This window comes from Tursiops truncatus, chromosome 3 (assembly GCF_011762595.2).
Source record: "Tursiops truncatus isolate mTurTru1 chromosome 3, mTurTru1.mat.Y, whole genome shotgun sequence".
Taxonomy (NCBI): Eukaryota; Metazoa; Chordata; class Mammalia; order Artiodactyla; family Delphinidae; genus Tursiops; species Tursiops truncatus.
The window spans coordinates 17,598,593-17,624,078 of NC_047036.1; the positions used below are offsets into that span (position 1 = coordinate 17,598,593).

General features: G+C 34.6%; 1 pseudogene; it reads right to left on the minus strand.

The window, feature by feature from the left end:
- Nucleotides 1-20,742: 20,742 nt before the first annotated feature.
- On the minus strand, nucleotides 20,743-22,344 carry LOC117311548 (PC4 and SFRS1-interacting protein pseudogene; annotated as a pseudogene).
- Nucleotides 22,345-25,486: the final 3,142 nt, after the last annotated feature.

A 25,486-nucleotide genomic window follows, 5' to 3' on the forward strand; every position in this document is an offset into this window, starting at 1 on the left:
ATTTTCAGTTAATGTAAGATGACTGGCACATAAAAGTGAAATGAAAGAAATCTATTTAACTTTGTTTTATTTCCTAAGTCTAGGAATGTTTGAATTCCATAGCTTTCCCATGGAGAGAGATGACAGCTGTCATCCCCTAGTATTGAAATTTGTAGCTTATGTTTTGTGTCTTTTTTCCTTCAAGATTCTGTCATGGTCGATCAATAGAGTTACCAGTTTTTGTTGTGCAAGAATATATAAAAAATAACAGGGGGATAGCTAATAGTAAACTGTTTCAATATTTTACAAATTTGAAACAATAACCATATGGTATTGTTAGTATTACTTTGTTAACCTAATATGTCAAAAAGCTACACATTGTATCTATACAGAAATGTGGGACTCAGACTAACTAAATTCAGGTCAGTGATCACACAATTATAAACTAATTTCTAAAATTTAATTTTAGAAATTAAATTTTAGAAACTAAAAATTTCTAGAAAAATTTAAAAAATTTTAGAAATTAAATTTTACTAATTTTTGTATATAAAAATTATAATGTACAAATGATTCTTCATAGCAAACATTGCTTTTTCAACAATTCTGTTAAGTTCAGCAGAAAATCTAGAATTAAAATATTCATTTATAAATGACCAAATTTCAAACTCCAAAACTACGGTTTTGGTGGCATTGCTGATGATTTCACTATTTCCTTTATGTCATTCTATTTACTAATTCTAGATCTTGCTCACAATTCTATGGAAAGAGCTATATATATGCCTCAGAATTATATGTTTTAAATAATACTCTGAAAGGATATTTATTAGTGTTTCAACAATATCATGGTCATGAAAATTCTCAGATCTCTGGCTGTGGGTCCACACTTCTGGCAGCATTACCATTCCCATGTCTAGGATGTGCTTCCCAGACTTCCCACCAATTAATGACTGAAGATGGTAGATACAGCAGAGCCAAGACACTCCTGACTCTAAAAATCATGGTTTGAGATTTCCCATGGACCTGTCCAAAGCTTCCTCAAATCTAAACTACAGTCTGAGCCACATCCTGCCCAACTCCCCTTATTTCTTTGTCCCATTTTAAGGGTTTCATCCCTGCATGAAAGCCTGGAGCCTCTCCTTGCCTGCTCCTGCCTCTTCGCCTTTATCTTTTGCAGGTATCTCCTCAATAAAACCATTCACATTTAATTCCCTCTAGAAGAGCTTAACTGACTTAGGTAGCAGGAAATAGTTCAAGAAAAAGGTGGTAGATTATTCTTGGGTTACTTACTGCCTGGCAAGCTAGGGAAATGTCATTTTGTGTGGTAAGTGAGCTATGGATTGTCTCCAGTACAAGATGGAGTCCCAAATGCTCATGATTTCACTTGTGGTGACTGGAGAAAATGGTCCAGTGAAGAGGACTGCCATTACACTTACAGTGATTCAGGCTTTTGAAAGATTTGGGGGAGAATAATGCCTTTAAGGAATGAGAAGTTGACTGGTTTTTGATGACCTGTATTGATGTCCAGCAGAGAGATTATAAGAAACTAGGGCCATTGTTGGTAAAATCTGGGATGCTGAATTGGAGGATGAGGACATCTGGATAGATTCTCTATATAGATGATCCTGAAGAATTTGTCTCTGCTGGAGCTCTTGAATCCTCAGAGTTCACAGAGGTGACTCACCAGTCCTTCCTAGTGAAAGCTAACAGTTTATGCATGATAGAGAACACTGTAGTAGCCTCTCTCACAAAGGCAACAGGTGACCACCTTTCCTCAAGAGATTCATTTCTTCTCCCTTGGGTCACAGGCTGGTAATTAGCATTAAATTGCAACCTAATCCAACTGGAATGTGTTGATAAGAAAGAGCATATACACTTATAGAGGAGATATAAGAATTAGCTTATATTAGCAGGAGTTGAAGGAATAACCCAGGGATTGCATTTTGGGGGTACTTGCTGAGTAGGCCAGAATATAAGACTGCATAAGAAAGAATTCTCAGGACATGAGGATTTAACACTCAGGCAAGGGCCCCAGAAAATAGAGATACCTCAACACTCTAGAAGAGTGAAGAAAGAAATGTCCCATGTTGAGCAACAGACATAGCTGAGTTGCCATGACAAAATAAAGAGGCTACAGGAAGAGAGAAAGCTGGATAGAATAAATTACGTGAGTCCAGAAAACCTACCAGAGGAGAGGTTTTCAGGAGGAGCCAGAATACATACCGTTCACCAAGGCCATCCAAAATGCACTGATGAGAGGCATCAGCACTACAACATGTTAAGTGGTAGCTCTATTCTCTAAGGCTAAGTTGATGACAAGGGAGGCCGTGACAAACTTGGAATTGTTAATCTATGGCTGTCAGAATAACAGGAGATCTAGAGATCTTTTATATCTAGAACAGATATAGCAGAGAAGGGGTTGAGAGGTGGGCAAAATGGGTAAAAGGGATCAACTATATGGTCATGGATGATAACTACTCTTTTGATGATGATCACTTTGTATATTGAATTATAATGTTGCACACCTGAAACTTTTATAATGGTATTCATCGATTTTACTTCAATAAAAAATAAAGCTTTTATATCATTACTGATTTTTTCGTTGTTGTTTTGTTTTGTTTTGTTTTGTTGCGGTACGCGGGCCTCTCACTGTTGTGGCCTCTCTCATAGCGGAGCACAGGCTCTGGACGTGCAGGCTCAGCAGCCATGGCTTACGGGCCCAGCCGCTCCATGGCATGTGGGATCTTCCCAGACCGGGACATGAACCCATGTCCCTTCATCAGCAGGTGGACTCTTAACCACTGCACCACCAGGGAAGCCCAGATTTTTTTTTTAATTATGAGAAAATCATATTTGAAATAACTGTGGTTCATTATATATTTTTCTATAACTCCTGTTAATTCTGTCAATTTTTTAAATGTATGTTGCTTTGTCTTATTACTGGTTATTTTCTAAATTCAGCTTTGTAATCTTTAACTTTTCAAAGTGACTTAAATTATGCCAATTAGCCATTATTGTAAGTAAAATACCATGTATTGTTGTTTTGTCCTTTGTACTTTAGTTGTCATTCATTCTCCTTCTATATGTGTTATGTATCCACAGTGTAGTTTTTTCTTTAAAGAGTTAGTAACTATTTAATATATTTTATAAATATTATTTTATAGTTAAATTCACAATTTCTCTTTCCGGTGATCTTCATTTCTTCCTGCAGATACATACATCAGTAAATTTGTGCTCATTTTTGTTTTGTTTTGTTTTGTTTTGGTTTGGTTTTCTTTGTTTTATCTGAAGAGCTATCAACAGTATTCCTTACAGTCTGGTTCAGCTAGCAACAAATTCTGCCTGTTCTTGTTTATTTGAAAATTTCATTATTTAACCCTAATTTTGGAACAAAATTATTACTACATATAAAATTTGGGGTTTACACATTTTTCCTATAAATTAATTAAATATATGATTTTATTATCTCTGGCTTCACTTGTTTCTGATGATGTTAGCTCTCATTCTTCTTATTGTTATGCCAGAATATAATGTATATTTTTATTTTCTGGTTAAATATTTTTTCCATTTATGATGTTTGACTATGATGTGACTTTCTTTGAATGTATTCTATTTGTGTCTTGGCAGAATTTTTAAAAAATAAATTTTTGTTTTTAGAAAAAAATTTAGGTTTATAGAAAAATTGAAAGGGTAATACAGACAGTTCCCATATACCCAGCCCCGAGTTACATTCTGCACCCATCCTGGACTCCCCTGACCTCTTAAATGATTTTTTAAAATTTGTTTATATTAATATTTACTATTTGAGCTGTAAAGCTCTATGGAATTTTACAAATGCTTAGTTTCATGTATCTGCAATGAAAGTATATAGCATTGTTTTGAGACTCTGAACATATTCCCTGTGTTTCATCATCATTTCTAGCCCTTCTTTAATCTACTGGCCATTACTGTTTTACCATGCCTATATGTTCTGTCATTTCCAGATGTCACATAAGTGGAATAATTCAGTATGTAGCCTTTTCCTACTGGCTTCTTTCATTTGACCCTATACATTTAATATTCATCCGTATACTTTCATGGCATGTTAGTTCATTTATTTCTTCATTGAATAATATTTCACTGTTTGAATGTACCACACTTTGTTTATCCATTCATCTATTTCTCTCTTGATTGTCTTTGTCCCTTGTGAAATACCAGTTGACTATATTTTTGTGCATCTACTTCTGGGCTATTTATATGGTTTAATTGATCTATGTGTCTATTCTTGAGCCAATATCATGCTCTCTTGATTACTGTAGCTTTATAGTAATTCTTGAAATCAGGAATTGTTAACACTACAGCTGTGCTGTTAATCTTCTATTATTGTTTTGGCTATTTTAGGTCTTTCTACTTTCCACATTAACTTGATATTAGTTTGTCAATATCAAGAAAATAGCTCACTGGAATTTTGTTTGGAATTGCATGGAATATATAGATACAGTTAAGAAGAATAAACATCTTAACAATATTGATTTTTCCAGTCAATATGCACAGAATAACTCTTGATATATTTAATCTTTTATCAGCATTTTATAGTTTTGCACATATAGTTCCTATACATATTTGGTTAGATTATAATTAAGTAATTTATTTTTATGGTACAATATACATGGTATGTTTTAATTTCAAATTTCATTGATTTATTAAACGTATGTGTGTTTATATTTATATGTATGGTATATATACAAAATACATATATATATATGTATAGCATATACACAAAAATATACACTAAACCATGAATCCTGTGACTTTGTTATAGTCCTTTATTATTTCTATAATTTTCCAAAATTATTTTTTTTCTGCAGAGACAATCATGTCGTCTGCAAGTATAGACAGCTTTATTTAATCCTTTCCAAGTTGAATACTTTCTCTTTCTTTTTTCTTGTTTTAATGTACTAGCTAAAAATCTCAGTAAAAAGGATAGTAGGAGGAGTAAAAGAGAATATCTTTCCTTTTTTCTGGATTTTACTGAGAAATTTTTCAACTTCTTAACATGATATATAAATATTTTTATTTCACATAATGCTTCTGTCTGGTTTTGCTATTATGGTAATGCTGACCTCATAGAATGAGTTTCCTCAGCTTCTATTTTCTGGAAGAGATTGTGGTAATTGGCACCATTTCTTTTGATTTGGTAAAATTCACCAGTGACTATCTGAACTGAAGGTTTCTTTTTTGGAAGGTTACTGATTATTGATACAATTTTTTTAATAGATATGGGCCTGATCAGATTACCTGTCTCTCCTTGTGTAAGTTTTAAGCATTTGTGTCTGTGAAGAAATCATTCTGTTTCATCTAAATTATAGAGTTCTACTTGTTGTTCTTTATTGCCTTTTTAACATTCATGAAACAGGTCAGGATGACCTCTCTTTAATTTCTGATATTAGTAATTATTTTTTCTTTTCTTTTTCTGTTAACCTGGCTAGAGGTTTATCAGTTTTGCTGGTCTTTTCAAAGAAGTTTTTGGTTTCATTGATTTTCTCTACTAAAGTTTTCAGTTTCAATAATTTATGCTCACATATGTATTATTTCCTTTTACTTTCTGCTTACACTAATATTAAATTGTTCTTCATTCTCTAGTTTCCTGAGGTGGAGCTCAGATTACTGATTATAGATCTTTCTTCTTTCTGAATATATGCACTTAATACTATAAATTTTCCTCTCAGCACTGCTTTCTCTGTATCTACAATTTTTTTTAATTTTTATTTTTATATAATTGCTTTTTAAAATTCCTCTTAAGACTTTTCTCAGTGATCCACATGAGCTTGAGAAAAATGTATATTTTATTGTTGTTGAGTGGAGTATTCTATAAATGCCAATTATATTAGTTTGATTGCTATTACTGTCCAGGTCGACTCTATCCTTACTTTTTCTGTGCCTACTTGATCTATCAGTTTTTGCTTCACATATATTGAAAGCTTGATGTCAGATTCCACAACTTTAGGAGTTTTATGTCTTTTTGGAGAATTGATACTTTTATTGATATGTAATGTCCCACCTTTTCCTTGGTATTTTTTACTCTTAAATCAGCTTTGTTGAAATTAATATGCCTACTCCAAAGTTTTTAGTTTAGTATTAACTTAATATGCCTTTCTTATTGCCTTCACATTTTTTAAATTATTGGAATTTATTTTTAGAATAGTTTTGAACTTACAGAAAAACTGAGCACAATGTTCAGAGTTCCCATATACTCCCCCTCCCACTCTTTCCCTTACCCTCATTATTAACATCTTGCCTTGGTGTGGTAAGCATGTTAAAACTGACCCTACACTGATACATTGTTATAAACTAAAGTCAGTTATTTTAAGGGCTCACATTCTTTGTGATCTACAGTTCTGTTGGTTTTGTCAAAGGCATGATGTTATGTATCCACCATTACCACCACATCATGTGGAATAGTTTTACTGCCCTAAAAATCCTGTCTGCTCTAGCTGTTCATCCTTCCCTCCTCCCCTCCCCAGTCCCTTGCAACTACAGATTATTCTTTTTTCACTGTGAATATGATAAATTCCAGATTTTCTCCAAATATATTATGGCATATTATACTCCAACACATGGAAGGGATGTATTATCACAGTAATTTTTTTTCAAATATAATCAGACTGGGTTTATGCCTCTCCTACAAAGATTGATAATAATAAACTGTATTGTCTCTGGCACTTGTTCACCTGAGTTTGGATTATATAAGAACTACTGAAATAGGTCACCAATCTTCCAACTCTTGTGCTAGAAAGAGCCTCTTTTTTTTTTTTTGTCTAAACAATACTAGCCTCTAATGAATTCAGCCAATTAAAGGAACTAAATGTTTCTTTTCTCATTGTTCCTGTGATCTATACTCTGTGTGCCTACAGGATGCCAGTATTAAGATTTCATTCCTTGCACATTCTCTGTCCATCACCACTGCCCTATGCTATGAGGAAGTGCTGCTTCTCCACCCCTCACTTGGGTTACAGAAGGATTAGTCTGTATAACCACTTACTCTAGGCTAAGTGAGGTCTTTGAGTGCCTCATAAGGCCTTTTTAGCCATAGTTCTTGGTGCTCTGGACTTATTGGTATGTTCATAGGAGTTTTTGTGGAAATCTAGTTACCTAGAAGTGCTGAGGTGTTGGTTCGCTTGTTTGAAACTTGAGTAACGTAAAAACCTTGTTCTTCTACTTAATCCCCAAGGACTGACATGGGGATGGTTCAATTTCTCCTTTTAGTATATTCAATAGACTAGCACATCAATGTGCTGTGTTCTCCTTCAGTAGTCCTTGTTGCTCCAGTTTACTACCCACATGGTAAGAAAGCTGTCCTACATGTTTATCTCAAACTTACATGGAGAAACTTGAGAAGAGTCAATTAGTAGAACCATTGATAATGTCAACTACTAGTAAGGGTCTATAGAGGCAAACATAGATACATATATCCATATCTATCTATCTATCTATCTATCTATCTATCTATCTATCTGTCTATCTATATCTCCTCTGGAAATTTTTTTCCATGATACATTAGTTGGTGGGAACGAATTTTTCAGAGAATATGTAAAGGCCATTCTGTGTGTACATGTTTTTATATATTTCATAATTTTCCATGTATATGTAGATAGAAATCTACACACCAAAGTTCTACTTCATTTATGTAATTATTAATATTATTTTTATAATGAAATGTTAAGATTTCAAAGAATTTTTATCTCCTAATTTTCTCCCAAATATTAATTTAATTATATAGGGGAACATAAAATCTAAATTTCTAAATAGTTATATCAGTATTGATGCTAATTTTCAACACTTTTTTCATCAAGTGTATATATTAATAAGATGTGTGAAATTTTTAAATTCTAGTAATAGCTTTAGGTATAGATATTAATTTCTACATGCAAGAAAATGCATGCTACACAATCAAATTAGAAACTAAAAAAATTAAAGTAATAAAATTTAAAATAATCTCACAATATGAAAAGGATATTTATATTGAGTTAAGCTAAATTTTACTCACTAAAGTGTGCTACCAGAAATCTTCAGTTCCTTTTAATTGGCTGAATTGATCAGAGGCTAGTATTATTAGCAATGATTTTGTAGAAAGAAACCTTTAATTATTCCATAAATTACTACCATAAAGTAAATAAAGTCAATCAATTTAGAGCAATTTGCCTCCTTGTAAATAACCTTCAAGCCTGAGAGAAAGGAAATAAAAAAATAGTAATTCTTAAAATGGTCTGAATGTCCCTTGTCAAGTAGATAAAATCAAACCACACCATTTAAAAATATAACAGTTCATTTATTTAGCAAGAATTTTTCTGGCCAACTGAAATCCAAGAGCATTACAATGTTTTTGATGCTTTGTGACAGTGATAGGAGATGAATTATTTAACAGAAAATTTAGATGACAATGAGATTGTAAGAGAAAGAACTGAACATAGTAATTCTAAAAGCAAAGCAAGTAAAACTTTTTGGCTATAGTTTCTTGTAGCTTAGAACATAAGATATACATATTTTCTTTGTTAATAATGACATTTACAGGGGTTTCACTGGTGGCACAGTGGTTGAGAGTCCGCCTGCTGATGCAGGGAACACGGGTTCATGCCCCGGTCTGGGAAGATCCCACATGCCGCAGAGCGGCTGGGCCCGTGAGCCATGGCCACTGAGCCTGCATGTCCGGAACCTGTGCTCCACAACGGGAGAGGCCACAACAGTGAGAAGCTGGCGTACAGCAAAAAAAAAAAAAAAAAAAATGACATTTACATATATTAGTAAAATTTCTGTTAGTATATGACAAAGTTGCTTACCCCTTTTTTGAACAGTATTTTTGGATATGTTTCCTAATTTATGAATTATAATACCAATTTCATTTAAATTTTGAGAGTATAATTTTTCAGATTTAAAATTGTGAATGGTTGGATATGCTGATAATATACTATGCTATGTCCAAGAACAAGAAGAAAATATTAGAAGAGTGAAAGTAAAACTTGGAGTGGAAAGCGATGCCCTTGTGAAGATAAGCAGTTAAGGTGATAACTATAGATTGAGAAGACAGAAAGAAAAGGAAAAAAATACCCTCTGGTGGTATCATTTGTATCTAATTAGTTAATTAGAATCTTTGTATCTTTATGACATGTGTATAGATTGCCAATTTATATTCAAATATCAAGCAAGTGTATTCTTTGTTTTCTGGTTTTTTTTTTAATTGAAGTATAGTTGACTTACAATATTATATTACTTTCAGGTGTACAACATAGTGATTCAATATTTGTAAAAATTTTACACCATATAAAGTTATTATAAAATATTGGCTATATTCCCTGTGCTGTGCATTACATCCTTGTAACATTTATATCTAGTAGTTTCTACCTTTTAATCCCTTTCACTTATCTTGACCCTCCCTCTACCCTTCTTCCCACTTTTAAACACTAATTCGTTCTCTGTATTTGTGAGTCTGTGTTTTGTCACATTCGATCCTTTGTTTGGTATTGCTTATGCTAACTGGAAATATTCATGATTAACAAATCCTTCCCATGTATTAATCATATTAAAAAGAAAATTTTTAAAGTTTATGCATAATTATAACATGATAAAATCAGCAGTCTAATTTTATAACATTGCTCTCTGAACTGTGAAAATAGTGTTTTGCTTATGGACATTAACAATTTACTATAAGGCAGTTCCACCAATAATCTTTCACCATGCTAAACATAGTGAATCTTTTCAGGAAATCTAACAGGCAATCTATTTAGAAATAACAATAGATACTGCTAATGCCAGGCTATTTAAAGAAATAGACTGATAGGCTAAAATAGAATTCATATTTTTCCTCTAAAAATATCTGAATTCTCCAACTTAAAAATAAGTTGATGTACTTTATTTTTTATAAAACAAAAGAGTTAATTTTTAAAATTGAAATATAATTGACATATAACATTATATTAGTTCCAAGTGTACAACATAATGATTCAATATATGTATATATTGAGTAATGATCAACACAATAAATCTAGTTAACAAAAATAAGTTGATTCATTGTAATGGAGAGATCATGATAATTTCAGTCTCATAGTATGAAGCCAAGGGACATTGGAAAACTGTGATAGTACATACAATAACCAAGGATAATTAATTTGGATAAAATATAGGTACTAGTCCAATAATTCATTAGAATATTATTGATTGGAGCCATGAGCATCTTATCATATGCAGTGATAAATCAAATTAATAATAAAAATGGATAATACTTTGTAAGTCTTCTTGAATATCCACATGTGGACATGCTATTAGTCCCAATACATAAAGTGGCTCTCTCCTTCCCTCTCTCCCTGGAGTGAATTTGAATAGAATATAGAATTAAAACTATCTTAGAATCTTGCAGTGGAGTATATTCCAAGTGGTATTTTTAGCACCATAGAAATGCTAAGTGATATGGAAAGTGCTTTGGAGAGATCAGGCTTATGGATACCTGAGATACTGAGTGTCTCTCAGAAGTTGCAAATACTATGATTTTGGACAAGCTACATGCCACTGCAGCTACATATACTCTCTTAAGAAAAAAGGTGACCTTTCACTTGGTTTTAGAGGAGAGAGCTGCAGATATTAAAAGATAACATATTTTCAGACCAAATATACCCATTATGCCAATGGTAATGTTGAGCTATTTATATCAATACGTAATAAACAGCTCAACAGAACTTACAAAGTGAAAACAGCATACACCAGAGGAAACCACTGGTGATAGCTCTTATATCCATGAGCAGTTCACACCAGTTCCGGGAAAAATGACAAAACTAGAAAGACCAATAGCTCTAATGGTGAATGGTATGAACCTTAGACTGTCTCCCTTCTAAAGCAAAGCAAGCAGCCTAGTTGACTAATGGTAGTTCCAAATTAGGGTAAGCAAGCAATTTGGAATTATGCAGTCATTCTCCCTATGGATGGTAAAACATCAGTTGGGGCAAGAAGGACAAGAAGACACAAAAGGCAGAATTAAGGCAATATATAAAGTAATGAAATAAGAATTGGATTCTATCTGCATACACATGAACTCTTGGGTCATGCTAACTCTTGACAGCATTGCTCCATATTTAAGTGTATGGGCCAATGATAATACCCTGGCCAGATCTGCTTAATAAGGACTGTAGATAGCCCACAGCTGCTGTAATTCAAGCTAAAAATGTCTCAAACCTGCACTGTACTTTGGAGGAAGGCCCTTGCTTGAGGAAATCATCAAAAGTAGTTTAATGCTCTTGGATTTTAATAGGTTAAGAAAACTCTTGCAAAACAAATTAATTATTATAGGGGTTTGCCAATCCCTGCCTCAGATGATTGGGTTGTATCAATATCCCTTGTATTGTTAATACAATTATAAAATTTCATGTGGAAATTTCAAGAAAGAGTCAAAGTGGGTCATGTAGACAAAAGCTAGTTACTAGTATTGAACATGGCTGAAATGCTAAGACTAATGTCTTGTTCAGCTGCTGGAGGTACCTACTTGAAATGAGCAGGCACAGATGTGTTTAAGGTATGCAACATTAGGCAGGAAAAGGCTATATACCTCTATCATCTGCCAAAGCTGCTAATGTTATGAAAGACCGTGTGAAATATCAACAGGAAAGATAGATTTGGGTAAGATTCTCTGAGAACAATTTCCTCCACCTAGCTGGGAGTTGCATTACACAAGAGCCTAACCAAGAAATCCAAGTGGCTTAAAATGGATCTTGACTGTGATAGACAGGCAATCCATTTTGGATTCTGCCTACTTTTTAACTGAATCAACAGCATAGAATACTACTAAGAGTGTGGGAAAAAGTATTTTGTATCAGTTTGTTCTCGTCAGCTATATCTCCCAGTATATTATCAGAACAAGGAATACATTTCCCTGATTCCAACATTCTAAAATGTTCCATAAAGCATAATACCATATGGATGTATGCTATCCTTTGTGGCCTGCAAGGTGTTTGTTTGAGAACTGGGATAGAAAACTGACTATCTGTTAATAGAAATTAAACAATAACATAGATAAAAAATGTTGGCTGGCTCAGATGGATAAATTTGTTCTTCATCTAAATGTGAAGGTGGAAAGGAGGACAGATTTGAAAAGGTTTCGGGGATGTAGTACTTTGAAGGAAGGCGTATAGCATCATGTGATCACCCTACTATCTATTTTTCCCAAGATACACATTATTCAATTTTCTTGGAATGGAGTGGGTCTAGGATAGCTTTTGTGCAACCTGGCAGTGTAAAGCACTGGTGATTACAGCACTGTTTCAGTTTTTCTGAACTTGTCTGTGAATTGTCTAAAGTAAAATGAGCTGGAGAGTAATTTTATTTTATTGGCTAAACAAGGACCAAACGATGTTAAGTAATGACTACTACCTAGTCATAGAGGTGGCCCCATCATCCTTTATCTCCTTATTGAGAAAAGGCAATATAAGAAGATGCAGCAAATCCAATTCTGCTACCCGAACTGGGGATGGGCAGCATGGCTGAAATCATTTTGGTCACTGATTCTGGGTTGAGATAGGTTATAAGCTGAAAGCAGAAAAGGGGAAAATTCTGGCAGTTGATCATGAAGCACATAAATAAGAAACATTGTAGTAAATGCCCTCACTTTTTTTTTTTTTGCTCACAGTACTATCTTAGAGGGGAATTATACATTTTGTTCTTACTCTCAGATATGATGTCAAGACATAGCTACTGGTGAGAAAGCTCTAAGCTTTGATTTCCTATAAGAAGAATAATTATATGTAAGCCACTTAGAATTTTTAAGGGCCCTGTATGTATAATTTAGAAAAAAGACATTAACCAGAATTATTTAATCATCAGTCTCCAAAATAGCTGTTTGATATTATTGATTGTGTTAAGTTTTTTGTTATGCTTATATCTGTTCTTCCAAAGACTTGAAAGAATTCTTGCTTTTGAATCATGTTAGGCATTTTGATGCAGTCAGTGGTTAGCTAATAATCTGAGTTGTTGTGAACCAGGATGACATATCATTGAGACAAATATCTGAATATGAAGGCATAAATGTCTCTGCTGTCTTCCTGGTGTGGCAGCACCTCTATTGCCACTTTAACTACTCCAGATGAAAAGTAGGGTTGGAACACTATACAAGCAAGTATCAGAATGGGGTCAGAGTAGGTAAATACTGGCATGACATGGTGGCCAAATGTCTCTAAATTTTTCACACCTAGTATTCAAGAACAGCACTTTTGAGAAACCTCATGACATACTCAGATATTACTCTACCTGTTGGTAAAACATTCTCAACTAATAACATCTCAGTGGACACAACATTGTCAGCACATTCAAAACACTTTGATAATATTTAGTCCTCATAATGCAGTGGCAACAATATTTATGGTGGCTTAACCAACACTGGTCCAAGGTCTTAGAGGTCTTGTAATTTGGTGTGTTAGTGAAGGGTAGATTATTTTTCTGGACATTGACTAATATGCTGAAGAGCTCTTATTGTACCAGTTAAGGACACCAGAAGTTTTATAGGAGTGTAGAAGAGCATGGCAATTGGCCAACTAGCAAATTAAACTGTTTATAACACTAAGAGATGCACACACACCAAAAAAAAGATGTTAGAAGGACAACTTGCAATCTTGGCCATTGGTGCCAAATCTTTACTAGGTTTAGAAAAGGATTTTGGTGCATATAATGTTTAACTTAGGTGTGGAAGGATGAGTAGAAATTAAGGAGTCAAACATGGGGAAATTTATGTCAAATTAGCAGCATTTGAAAAAAACGTATAAGTTTTTAAATGATACTTTAAATGTAACACATGCTGAAGTACTTCATTTGCAAGTAATTAACCCCCAAATCAAGTTAACCCCAAATCAAGTACTCACACACTGAGGTACAAAAGAAGTATTCCATTGTAAGCTTTGCTGAAGTCATTCAGCATATTCTGTCCTAATACCTGAGCATGCTTGAGTGTCTGGTATATTTTGTTGTACAACTTTCCACAAACCAGCTCCTGCCTCTCACTATCTCCATATAATTGTCCCAAGGAACTAATGTACTTTCTTGAGGTGATCGGAGATATAAAAATAATTGTCATTGATAATTATCTTAGAGCTGGAATAAGAGGATGACTTTCTCAAGGATTATTCTATCATATTAAATATTTAATAATTGATTATAATGCATATTATGCATAAGCAAAGACAGGGACATATAAGCCTGAAGGAATACACAGATAAAAATTTCAATAGAAAATTTGTAGGAAGAAGTAGGGGATAGGTCTCAAAAACATAATATTGACAAATGCTTTTTTTATACATTTATATAGTATATGATCTATACATATGTATATATTTATGATATATGTATATATTATATACCATTAATATTAATATATAAAATGTGTTATACATTATATATTATACTTTATATGTAAATATATGAGTTTATATTTATGTATATATACATGAGAAATAAAGTAAAATAATTAGATGGCCATACTAGAAATCCTAACATCCAAAAAAAAAAAAAAAAGGAAAAATAGGAAATACCCCATTTCCAATATTTTTTTCTCTCTCCTACTTTTAAAAAATTTCTGGTATCACATTTTGTTTTTTTATCAGCTGCATTTGCATGTGTGTATGTTTGTGTGTGTGTGTGCACCTGTTTTCATATGGATACTATTTATTTCATATGGGTATTATTATTATTGCTGCATAAAAAATCGCTCCAACGCTTGCCAAGACAAACACATACATATTATCTTTATTACTTCCCAGTTTCTGTGGGTCAGGACTCTGGGAAGGCTTAGCTGGGTCTTAACTCCGGAAATAGCTCAGTTTCAGTCTCTCACAAGAGGGAAATCAAGGTGTTGTCCATGGTTGGGGTCTGGAAGTTTAACTAGGGAAGTGTTCACCTCTAACTCACTTTCATGGTTGTTGACAGGACATTGATCCTCAAAAGCTATTGGACTACGAGCTTTAGTTTCTTTCTGGCTGTTGCCTGAGGCTACCCCTCAATTTCTTGTCATAAGGACCACTCCACCAAGATAAGCTGCTTCAACAAAGCTCGTACATGAGGTAATAGAGAGAGTCTGATATCGAGATGAAAATAATTTAATCACTGAAGTGGCATTCCCCCTTACCTTGTTCTCTTCTGTTTTTCAGTAGCAAGTTATCCAATAAGAGAGATTTCCAAAATGTCATGAATACCAGGGGCAGGGCTTATTAGGGACAATTTTGAGGCTGCATAACACAGGATATGGGTATGGGTGATGAGTTCTCTTGTTACATAGCTTGTCCTTGCAGGCTTGGTTTGATTTCCTGTTTTGTTTTGTATTGTTTTGTCTTGTACCTTCACTTTCTAAAACTGACTTTTAAATTTAATTTTTTTATGAATGTCTTTTGCTTTCTGGCTGCATACTCATTTTAGAACTTTGCATTCATGGGCAACCTGCATTCATATTATGTGTTCTGATCAGGCTGTATGGGTATTTCAGATTTTCAAGATTTTCTTTGTTCCTTTCTTCGTTTCCATACTTTCTTCTTTTCTTTCTTCCTGCCTCCAATAAGTTAGACCTTTTGTAGTGGACTATTTTAATCTTCTGACTATACTGTATAATCCTTGGTGACTGTTTTGAGCTTGGTGAGGAAACTGAACTGGAATTGGGAGTAATTTTCACCATTCAGTTGATAGATTTCTTTGACCATTCCTATTAGTGTAACGTAGGTGATTCACATCTGTGCATGGTTTTCCCTTTTTCATGTTTTGTATGTTCTCCTTACTCCAAGGAACAGGGCTTTAATTTTCTCTCTGCCTTCAGAGGGGCAGTTGTCTTTCTGTCCATGTTGATAAAAATTTTTGTCTTTCTCGTAATCTAAATAATACTTATTTTGTGTCCCACTTCAAACTCCGCTGTCTGTGAAGATTGCTGCCCCTAATTGATGAATCTTTCTGGAGTTCATTTATACAAATCAGAATTCTTTGAATGTTGTTCAGGAAAGGTTTAAACTTTCATGAATTTTCGAAGTCAATTATATCTTGTCTATTCTCTTTCCAGACTTACTTTTATTGCTCCTATTCTAATTTTTCTAATTCATTGTTGGTTTATGATTTTTGTACTTTATAACTTTATTGTTATTATACTGAATCTTAGGGGGGAATGGAGGTAAATACATATGTTCAATCCAACTGTCTTTACCAGGTGTCTTTTATTTTATTATTATTATTTTTAACATGTTTATTGGAGTATAATTGCTTTACAATGGTGTGTTAGTTTCTGCTGTATCACAAAGTGAATCAGCTTTATGTATACATGTATCCCCATATCCCCTCCCTCTTGTGTCTCCCTCCAACCCTCCCTATCCCACCCCTCTAGGTTGTCACAAAGCACCAAGCTGATCTCCCTGTGCTATGCGGCTGCTTCCCACTAGCTATCTATTTTACATTTGGTAGTGTATTTATGACCATGCCACTCTCTCACTTCTTTGTCCCAGCTTAACCTTCCCCATCCCCGTGTCCTCAAGTCCATTCTATACGTCTGCATCTTTTTTATTTTTTATTTATTTATTTTTTTGCGGTACGTGGGCCTCTCACCGTTGTGGCTCTCCCGTTGTGGAGCACAGACTCCGGACGCGCAGACTCAGCGTCCACGGCTCACCGGCCCAGCCGCTCCGCGGCATGTGAGATCTTCCCGGACCAGGGCACGAACCCATGTCCCCTGCATCGGCAGGCGGACTCTCAACCACTGCACCACCAGGGAAGCCCAACGTCTGCATCTTTATTCCTGTCCTGCCCCTAGGTTCTTCAGAACTATTTTTTTTCTTTTTAGATTCCATATATATGCGTTAGCATATGCTATGCTAATGCACATATATTTTTCTCTTTCTAACTTACTTCACTCTGTATGACAGACTCTAGGTCCATCCACCTCACTACAAATAACTCAGTTTCGTTTCTTTTTTATGGCTGAGTAATATTCCATTGTATATATGTGCCACATCTTCTTTATCCATTCATCTGTCGATGGACACTTAGGTTGCTTCCACGTCCTGGCTATTGTAAATAGTGCTGCAGTGACAATTGTGGTCCATGACTTGTTTTCAATTATGATTTTCTCAGGGTATATGCCCAGTAGTGGGATTGCTGGAAGCTTCAGATTACTTTGTACATCTCTGCAAAATTAAAGTTCCATTGCTTTATCCATGTCTTGCTTAATGAGTTTTAAAACACCACTAGGATCTACAAGACAAAATTCAAATATCTTTCTTCTGGAACCACTTTCTGCTTCAGTACTCATTTCGTATTTTCTCAAACATGACACTGTCTCTTGCCATCCATACATTGGCTAATGCCATCCTGACAACTCTTACTACTTCTTGCCATTGTCTGAACATATGTGCTAATCCCATTTACAACTGTGGGCTTCTGGAGAGGTTTCTTTATTTGTCAAGTAAGAGTGAGTGTTATACTCAATATTTGTTCTTAGAACTACTGATTTCAAAGCATAGGTTGTTTGCATTACACCAAGATACTCTATAACTAAAAGTTCAAGTCCAAAATTCTCTAGATTGCATGTGTAGTACATTAATATATTATGTAACAGATAAGCTACAAACTTGAGTTTTGAAGAAATAAAAAAATCTCTGTACTTCCCCTATGAAAGTAGAAATTATATATTCAAGAGAAAGATGGAGGGAGGGGGAATTGGCATGCCAGAGAATTCTTTAGGAAAAAACAAACAAACAAATAAAAATTTTTAAATGCCCCTTCTGCTTATTTGTACCATAGGTGTGTGCCTCTCTTTATGACAAGCATTTTTTTTTCTAAACAGAACTCAGTAATCAGATTTTTTCTATAACTGCCTATTGATTTGCATAACAAATCAGTTATATTAATTGAAAATAATAATGTTGGTTTTATCTAACCTTTTGTGATGTAAGCACATCTCTGAAAGTTCTCCATTTGACTGTAAGGAAGAAATTTTATAAGGAGAAATATTCCATTTTTTTTTTGTGATTTGAGTTTAATTAAGTTTTTTAAATTAAGTAAACCCTGAAAATATTTCCTTTTTTGTGTGATCTGAAGAGTCTACTCAAGCAAATCGTGTCTCTAGCACATGAAAATTAAATTATGAGAATTTGTTGATTTTGCTGGATTCAAAACAAAGGTCAGACGTCACTAGTTTCTGCTTAGTAAATCCTGAGACAATATTGAAAAGACAGGCTGGGCCACTCAGGTTCAGGGTGCCACACATTATATGGGGAATTTCTGACAATGTTGGGCTGTGACAAGAGTAAATATATAAAGTTATTTATGTTATTGTTAGAAAACACCAAAGCACAATAAATGAAAGACAAATACACTCTGAAAGGCCTTAGTATTTACTTCAGAAGTTGGGTTTCTACTTATGTGTGGAGCAATGCTAATCATACCATTTTTATAGGTTATTTCATCAAAATTATGTTTCAGTGAATTCTCAAATGTATAATAATGGTTAACTAATTTTGTTATTTAATATAGAAATATATATTCAGAGATGTAAAGAACACCTTTCAAGTATGACTGACTGTCTCTTAGAAGAAATCAGTCTGCAATTGTACTATTATTGATCTGTATTGTTCAACCTGTCTCCTTTGGGAGAAGTATATATCAGCATTCTCAAGTAGAAATAGTCCATTCTGTTATTAAAGGACTTCAGAAAACATTTCAGAAGAGCTGAAAATAACACCTGTCAATTTTTAAATATTCCTTGAATTTAAAAAAAAATCCTACATAAAAGTTTTCATTGTATATAACTCAATGCTATTATAATCCTCAATAGAAAGGATTAGCAGAACACAATTCTAACTATAATATTAACTACTATCCATGGTCTTTCCTAGATTATAGAGTAATTACATATCATAAAGAATGCTAGTATTTGTTTTTTCATCATTTTTGAGTTCCTGCAAATAGTTGGAGTAGGAAATTTATTTAGCAATATTTTGCATAGTAGTCTACATAGTCCCCTTGTTTCCTTTCATTATCTTTTGCTTCATTTTACCTTATTTAGTTTACTTACTAGCCAACACATTTTATTTGATAATTAACATTTCATTCTTTTGAGAAAACTGAATAACAACAGACAATATATATCTACTCTCAAGATACAATTGCATCCTCTATTCTATGGCATGGTTCATGTTTTAATATATTTTTCTTGCATGCTGAAAAAATCATGTTTTAATGATCAGTAGAGCAAAGCCACACCATCTTTCTCAATCAAGAATCTGATATATTTGTTAGATGACACATAGATAAAGGTCAAATTGAAAAATTTTAAGTTACTTCTTATCAGAACCAATTAAGTATTTATATCTTATACTGAACCAAGAAAGTATCTCAATATCACTGCATGTCAATGTTGTTGAAAGAACCTCCTTTTATAAAAATGCTTTCCTCATCATGAAGTAATCTTTTCTGCCCCAAATTGCTTGACTAAACACTAGAGATATTTTATGTCAGATGTCTGCTGGTCTGCTCATATGATACCAACTTTTATTATAATTAGATATCTTCCCTAGTTTAATGCCTTGTTATTATATTATGCACATTTATTATCCATCTCTTTAGGGTAATAAAAATTGTCCTGTTATGTGTGTGGTTTCCAATACCTGCCCTTGGCTTAAACAGGTAATAGGAGTGTCCAGTTGAGAAACTGCCAGAGGCATTCAAATGAGCCATATGCCATTAGCAGGCGTTATTTAGTCATAAACCCCATATTTATTGGGACTATTTTGCAGTTCCAGAAGGTGATCATAAAGTTGTCTTGGCTATGTGCTGGAACAGTAGCAAACAGAAAAATGCTCTCATGAAATCATTAGATTGGAGGTCAGGTCTGATGGCCTGAGATAGATTCTCATGTTGAAAAGAACATCAAGGAGTATAGCACTCTCCAAGTTACTTGATACATATATGGAAAATGTCTAGGTACTCTGTCAAAAATTCAAATTGATTTTGTAGGTATACTACAGCAAGAACACTAAGATTGTTTTAGCTGCTGCAAAATGGCTGGTGTGAATTCTCCATCCACATCATATCTTCAGTGTGGCATGCAGTGTTATTACAAAGTCACATGGTAAGAACAGAAGTATCTCCTCTGGACCATGAGCTATTGATTTTGAATCTAAGCTTCTCAAATTTTCACTTATCAGAAACTTAGAGAGAGTGAGAGAGAGAGACAAGAAAATACGCACACACTTCTCAAGGTATTGAAGTGTTAAAATATTAAAGTTATATGTAAAATGGACCATTTCCTACTCAGCAAGTGGGTAGGTATATAATCTATTATATATGTATTTTGAAAAGTATGTGGAAGTACATAGTTTGACTTGTTTGTCAAAGGACTTAAAAATAAACAAAACCATTGATCTAATCATATCTCTTCTGGAAATCTGTTAGAGTAAAACATTCTTAAAAATGTTTGATACAAGGAAATGTATTCCAGTATTACCTATAATAAGAAAAATTAGAAATATAATTATCATAATAAGTTATTAACACTTATTGAGCTCTTATATGATTGACCCTTGTATTTTTCTTGCCTTCTTAATCTTGTCAACAACCTAATAAGTTAAGGCCAAATCTTACATGCGTTTTTTTTTTTTTTTTTTTTTAAAAAACTTTATTTTAAAATTTTGGTTACAGTTTCATTTTTGTTTTCTTAACAAGTCTACTGTTTAATCTCTCAGGATTAAAAAACAATGATTAATCTTCTAAAGAACTGAACAACAAAGGAATGTCAAGGGGAAGGGCACAACTGCCCCATTCTCTGGGGGTATAGTAGCTACTCCAGTTTAACACCTAGCTTCAAAACAAAATGAATTTTTATATTTTCTAAATGAAATAATGTACAACCACCATCTTCATCTGAGCTTATTATAACTTTCAAACACAAAGCTTCATTTTAAGCTTGGTAAAAAACTTTTTTAACAGGAATGATGGCCGACCTTAGTATGTAGTGTGTATCTTACAGGAAATGTTTTTTAACAATCATTAACACAGTAATAATGCCATTAATGAAGTCCTCAATTTAGAATCTGGAACATTCTTCCATCAAGGGGGGGGGAGGGGGAAATTCAGTCCAATGAGTCTGTCTCAAGATCTTCATCTCTTGTTTGCTCCACTTGTATTCTCTTTTCAGTAACTGGATTAATGCTTTGAGCCCAAAATGAGATATATTTTTTATTACTGTAGATTACATGTTGTTTGGTGCTCAGTTTCCATTTGTTCCTCTTGCTTGCGTTTTCTTTCTGCTGTTTCTTTCTCATGTTGGCCTTTCAGCATATTCCTTCTATGAGCAGTTTGAAAGTTTCTTCCACCTTTTCTCTTCTTTTCACCTTCTTGATCATCCCCTTCCTCTTCAGAATCAGAGGTTGATGTAAGCCCTGTTTTAGCTAAATTTTTCCTTTTTGATTCAACTTCTTTTTTCCCCTCTTTTTTATCTGGCTCTTTTCTTGGCTTATCTTCTTCCTTCTGGCCCTCTTCATCCTTTTTAAGCTGCTTTTTAGGTTGTTTTTCCTCTTGCCCCTTTTTCTTACTTTTGTCTTCTTCAGTTACCATGTCACTCTCCGAAGGACAGGGCTGTTTTACCATTTTGGGTCTGCCTCTTGGTTTTGGAATCTTGACTTCTGTAGCTGCAGGTCGTCCTCTTTTAGGACTCACTTTTAGATTAACAGATGCTGTTGCTGTAGTCACTACTCCTGCCTCCTCGGTTTCTACTTGTTTTTCTGCCTTTCTCTTTCTCCCTCTTCTGGCAGCTTTTGGAGTGGTTATGTCAACTGCTTTAGTCACATCCTCGTTGCTGGCTTTTTCTTCATGGTCAGTATCTTCCTTTGAAACACTAGTTTCTTTTTCTTCAACTTCAACATCAGATGACGCATTTGATTGTTTAGTTGATGCCTGTTGACTTGAAAATTTCACTTTCGGATTGTTATCTATCTCCCATAAACCTTCATTAAAGCCTTTTCGTTTATTTGGTTTGCCGTACTTTTCCTTATTTTCTGAGTAAGGAAATATGTCCTTTGGGCCTAAAAAAGCAGTCTCATGAGTTCCAAAAAAGAAAATGGGTAGTTTGTTTGTGGGTGGTTTTACAGCTCCATCAGGAACTTCATCTACCTGCCGGGGCCGCGGGCGCTGAGGCTGCGGTGGCGGGCCGGCCGCCTCTGCCCGCGTCCACGCAAGCCACCTGCGCCACCAGCTGCCGCAGAGGCGTCTCAACGTCTCCGAATAGCAACCGCGCCGCCGCTGCCGCCGCCGTCGCTGCGCTGCTCCCTTACATGCGTTTTGAAAATGAAGTAACTGAGTCTCAGTTGGCTTGTGTAAACTAAGCAAGGCTAGCATCTGAAACCCGCTTTAACACAAATCTGATATTTTTAATATTCATGAGTTAGAGAATGCTAATGTCATTTAGATTACATTGCAAAAGTTTTTAATAATAAATTTTACTGTAAAATAACAATTGAATATATCTGCTTGTATTTTGTATGAATCTTGTTTTTAACTAAAACATGAAAGAAATATTCACTGAGCTCGAAAATTAACCATTATTTTTGTCCCCAGTTTCATCAAGTAATGTGTGAGATGAACTTATTCTCAGCCATCCTTGGGACTTCCTACTATCTCCAGGCAGGACTGGATTTATGGGTGAGCCACTAGTGCAGTTGTGCAGGTCCCCACACACAGAAGACATTGCACTTGAAGTTTAATGCTCTGCAGTTGCAGTCTTGAAATTCTTTGTAATGTTACTGGTTTTTTAATTAATAGATCTTTATTGGAGTATAATTGCTTCACAAGACTGTGTTAGTTGCTGTTGTACAACAAAGTGAATCAGCCATATGCATACATATATCCCCATATCCTCTCCCTCTTGAAACTCCCTCGCACCCCTCTAGGTCATCACAAAGCACTGAGCTGATCTCCCTGTGCTATGCTGCTGCTTCCCACTAGCTATTTTACATTTGGTACTGTATATATGTCGATGCTACTCTCACTTTGCCCCAACTTCCCCCTCCCACCCCATGTCCTCAAGTCCATTCTCTATGTCTACATCTTTATTCCTGTCCTGCCCCTAGGCTCATCAGTAACATTTTTTAAAATTTTTTAGATTCCATATATATGTGTTAGCATACGGCATTTGTTTTTCTGTTTCTGACTTACTTTACTCTGTATGACAGACTCTAGGTCCATCCATCTCACTACAAATAACTCAATTTCATTTCTTTTTATGGCTGAGTAATATTCCATTGTACATGTGCGCCACAGCTTCTTTATCCATTCATCTGTCGAGGGACATTTAAGTTGTATATTTTGTAAATGAATTCTGATGAAATAATGGAACATGTGTTGAGAGTTTGAAGACCAAACTCTCATGATCCTCATGGCCTGGTGGTTTGTACCCCACACAGCCCCAGTCTTTCCCCAGTAATCTCTGCTCTCCTCTGCTCTGTGTGTGTGTTGGCAGTGGGGGTGGAGTATGGCAGTGGCCATCTCTGCCCCATGCTGGCAGTGCAAAGGTGTGTTTGGTGGCTGACTGTGTTGAACCTCTTGCCAACTCCTGGTCCAGTACTGAGTGCACTGGAACATGAAGGCTCTTGGCTATTATGATGTGAGAAGATGCAGTGTGGCCATACAATTGTGAATGGTGTGACGACTGCAAAGGTACCAGCAGTCACTGGTAAGGATCCATGCTTTTCTAACATAGTGCACATCTTATGGCAGGAAATATCCATGGAGGAAGAACCACAGCACATCCAGTGAAAAGAAAGGATCCTAGCTGCCAATGATGCTAACAAAATAAGAGAGTGACATTAAGCCATTTTTATGAGACTGACCCCTCTTCACCATTTTCTCATCCAAAAATTCAGGTTTTCTCTTTAATATTTCATGCTCCTTTTAGCTTTATCACTCTGTGATTATGCCTTTTTTAAAAGCGTAATAGTATGTTGAGAGAATGAAGTTAATTTCAGTTTGCCTTTTCTAAAAGTTCATTTTAGACACAATGACTAGCACTCTCTCTGTCTCTGTCTCTCTGTCTCTGTCTGTGTCTCTCTCTGTCTCTGTCTCTGTCTCTGTCTCTGTCTCTGTCTCTCTCTCTCTCTCTCTCTCTCTATATATATATATATATATATATTCTTATTAACAAAAAGTACTTGACCTCTTCTATTTGCTTTAAAGTTTTCATGCACTCTGCGCTCTATAATACTTACTATGGCAAACTTTATTTGTGCCGTACTTATCACAAAGTCTTGTTCTGTGGTGAAAAAAAAATCTTGCTAACTTTTTTTATTGAAGTATAGTTGATTTACAATGTTATGTTAGTTTTAGGTGTACAGGAAATTGATTCGATTATACATACATATCTATTCTTTTTCAGATTCTTTTTCCTTATATGTTATTACAAAATATTGAGTATAGTTCCCTGTGCTATACAGTAGGTCCTTGTTGGTTATCTATTTTATATATAGTAGTGTGTGTATGTTAATCCCAAACTCCTAATTTATCCCTCCCCCCCTTTCCCCCTTTGATAACCAAAAGTTTGTTTTCTATGTCTATGGGTCTATTTCTGTTTTGTAAATAAGTTCACTTGTATCATTTTTTTAGATTCTACATATAAGTGATATCATATGCTATTTGTCTTTCCCTTTGTGACTTACTTCTCTTAGTATGATAATCTCTAGGTCCATCCATGTTGTTGCAAATGGCATGATTTCATTCTTTTTATGGCTTAGTAATATTCCATTGAATATTCAGTGCAGCACTGTTTACAATTGCCAAGACATGGAAGCAACCTAAATGTTCATTGACATATGAATGGATAAAGATGTAGTGTACCAGGAAGAAAGAGAAAATATGAACAGACCAATCACAAGGACTGAAATTGAAACTGTGATTAAAAATCTTCCAACAAACAAAAGACCAGGGCGAGATGGCTTCACAGGCAAATTCTATCAAATATTTAGAGAAGAGTTAACACCTATCCTTATGAAACTTTTCCAAAGAGTTGCAGAGGAAGGAACTCTCCCAAGCTCATTCTACAAAGCCACCATCACACTGATACCAAAACAAGACAAAGATATCACAAAAAAAGAAAATTACAGGCCAATATCACTGATGAACATAGATGCAAAAATCCTCAACAAAATGCTAGCAAACAGAATCCAACAACAGATTAAAAGAATCATACAACCTGATCAAGTGGGATTTATCACAGGGAAACAAGAATTCTTCAATATGCAAATAAATCAATGTGATATACCACATTAATAAATTGAAGAATAAAAGCCATATGATCATTAAAATAGATGCAGAAAAAGCTTTTGACAAAAGTCAATCCATTTATGATAAAATCTCTCCAGAAAGTGGGCATAGAGGGACCCTACCTCAACATAATAAAGGCCATATACGACAAACCTACAGCTAACATCATACTCAATGGTGAAAAGCTGAAAGCATTTCCTCTAAGATCAGGACCAAGACAAGGATG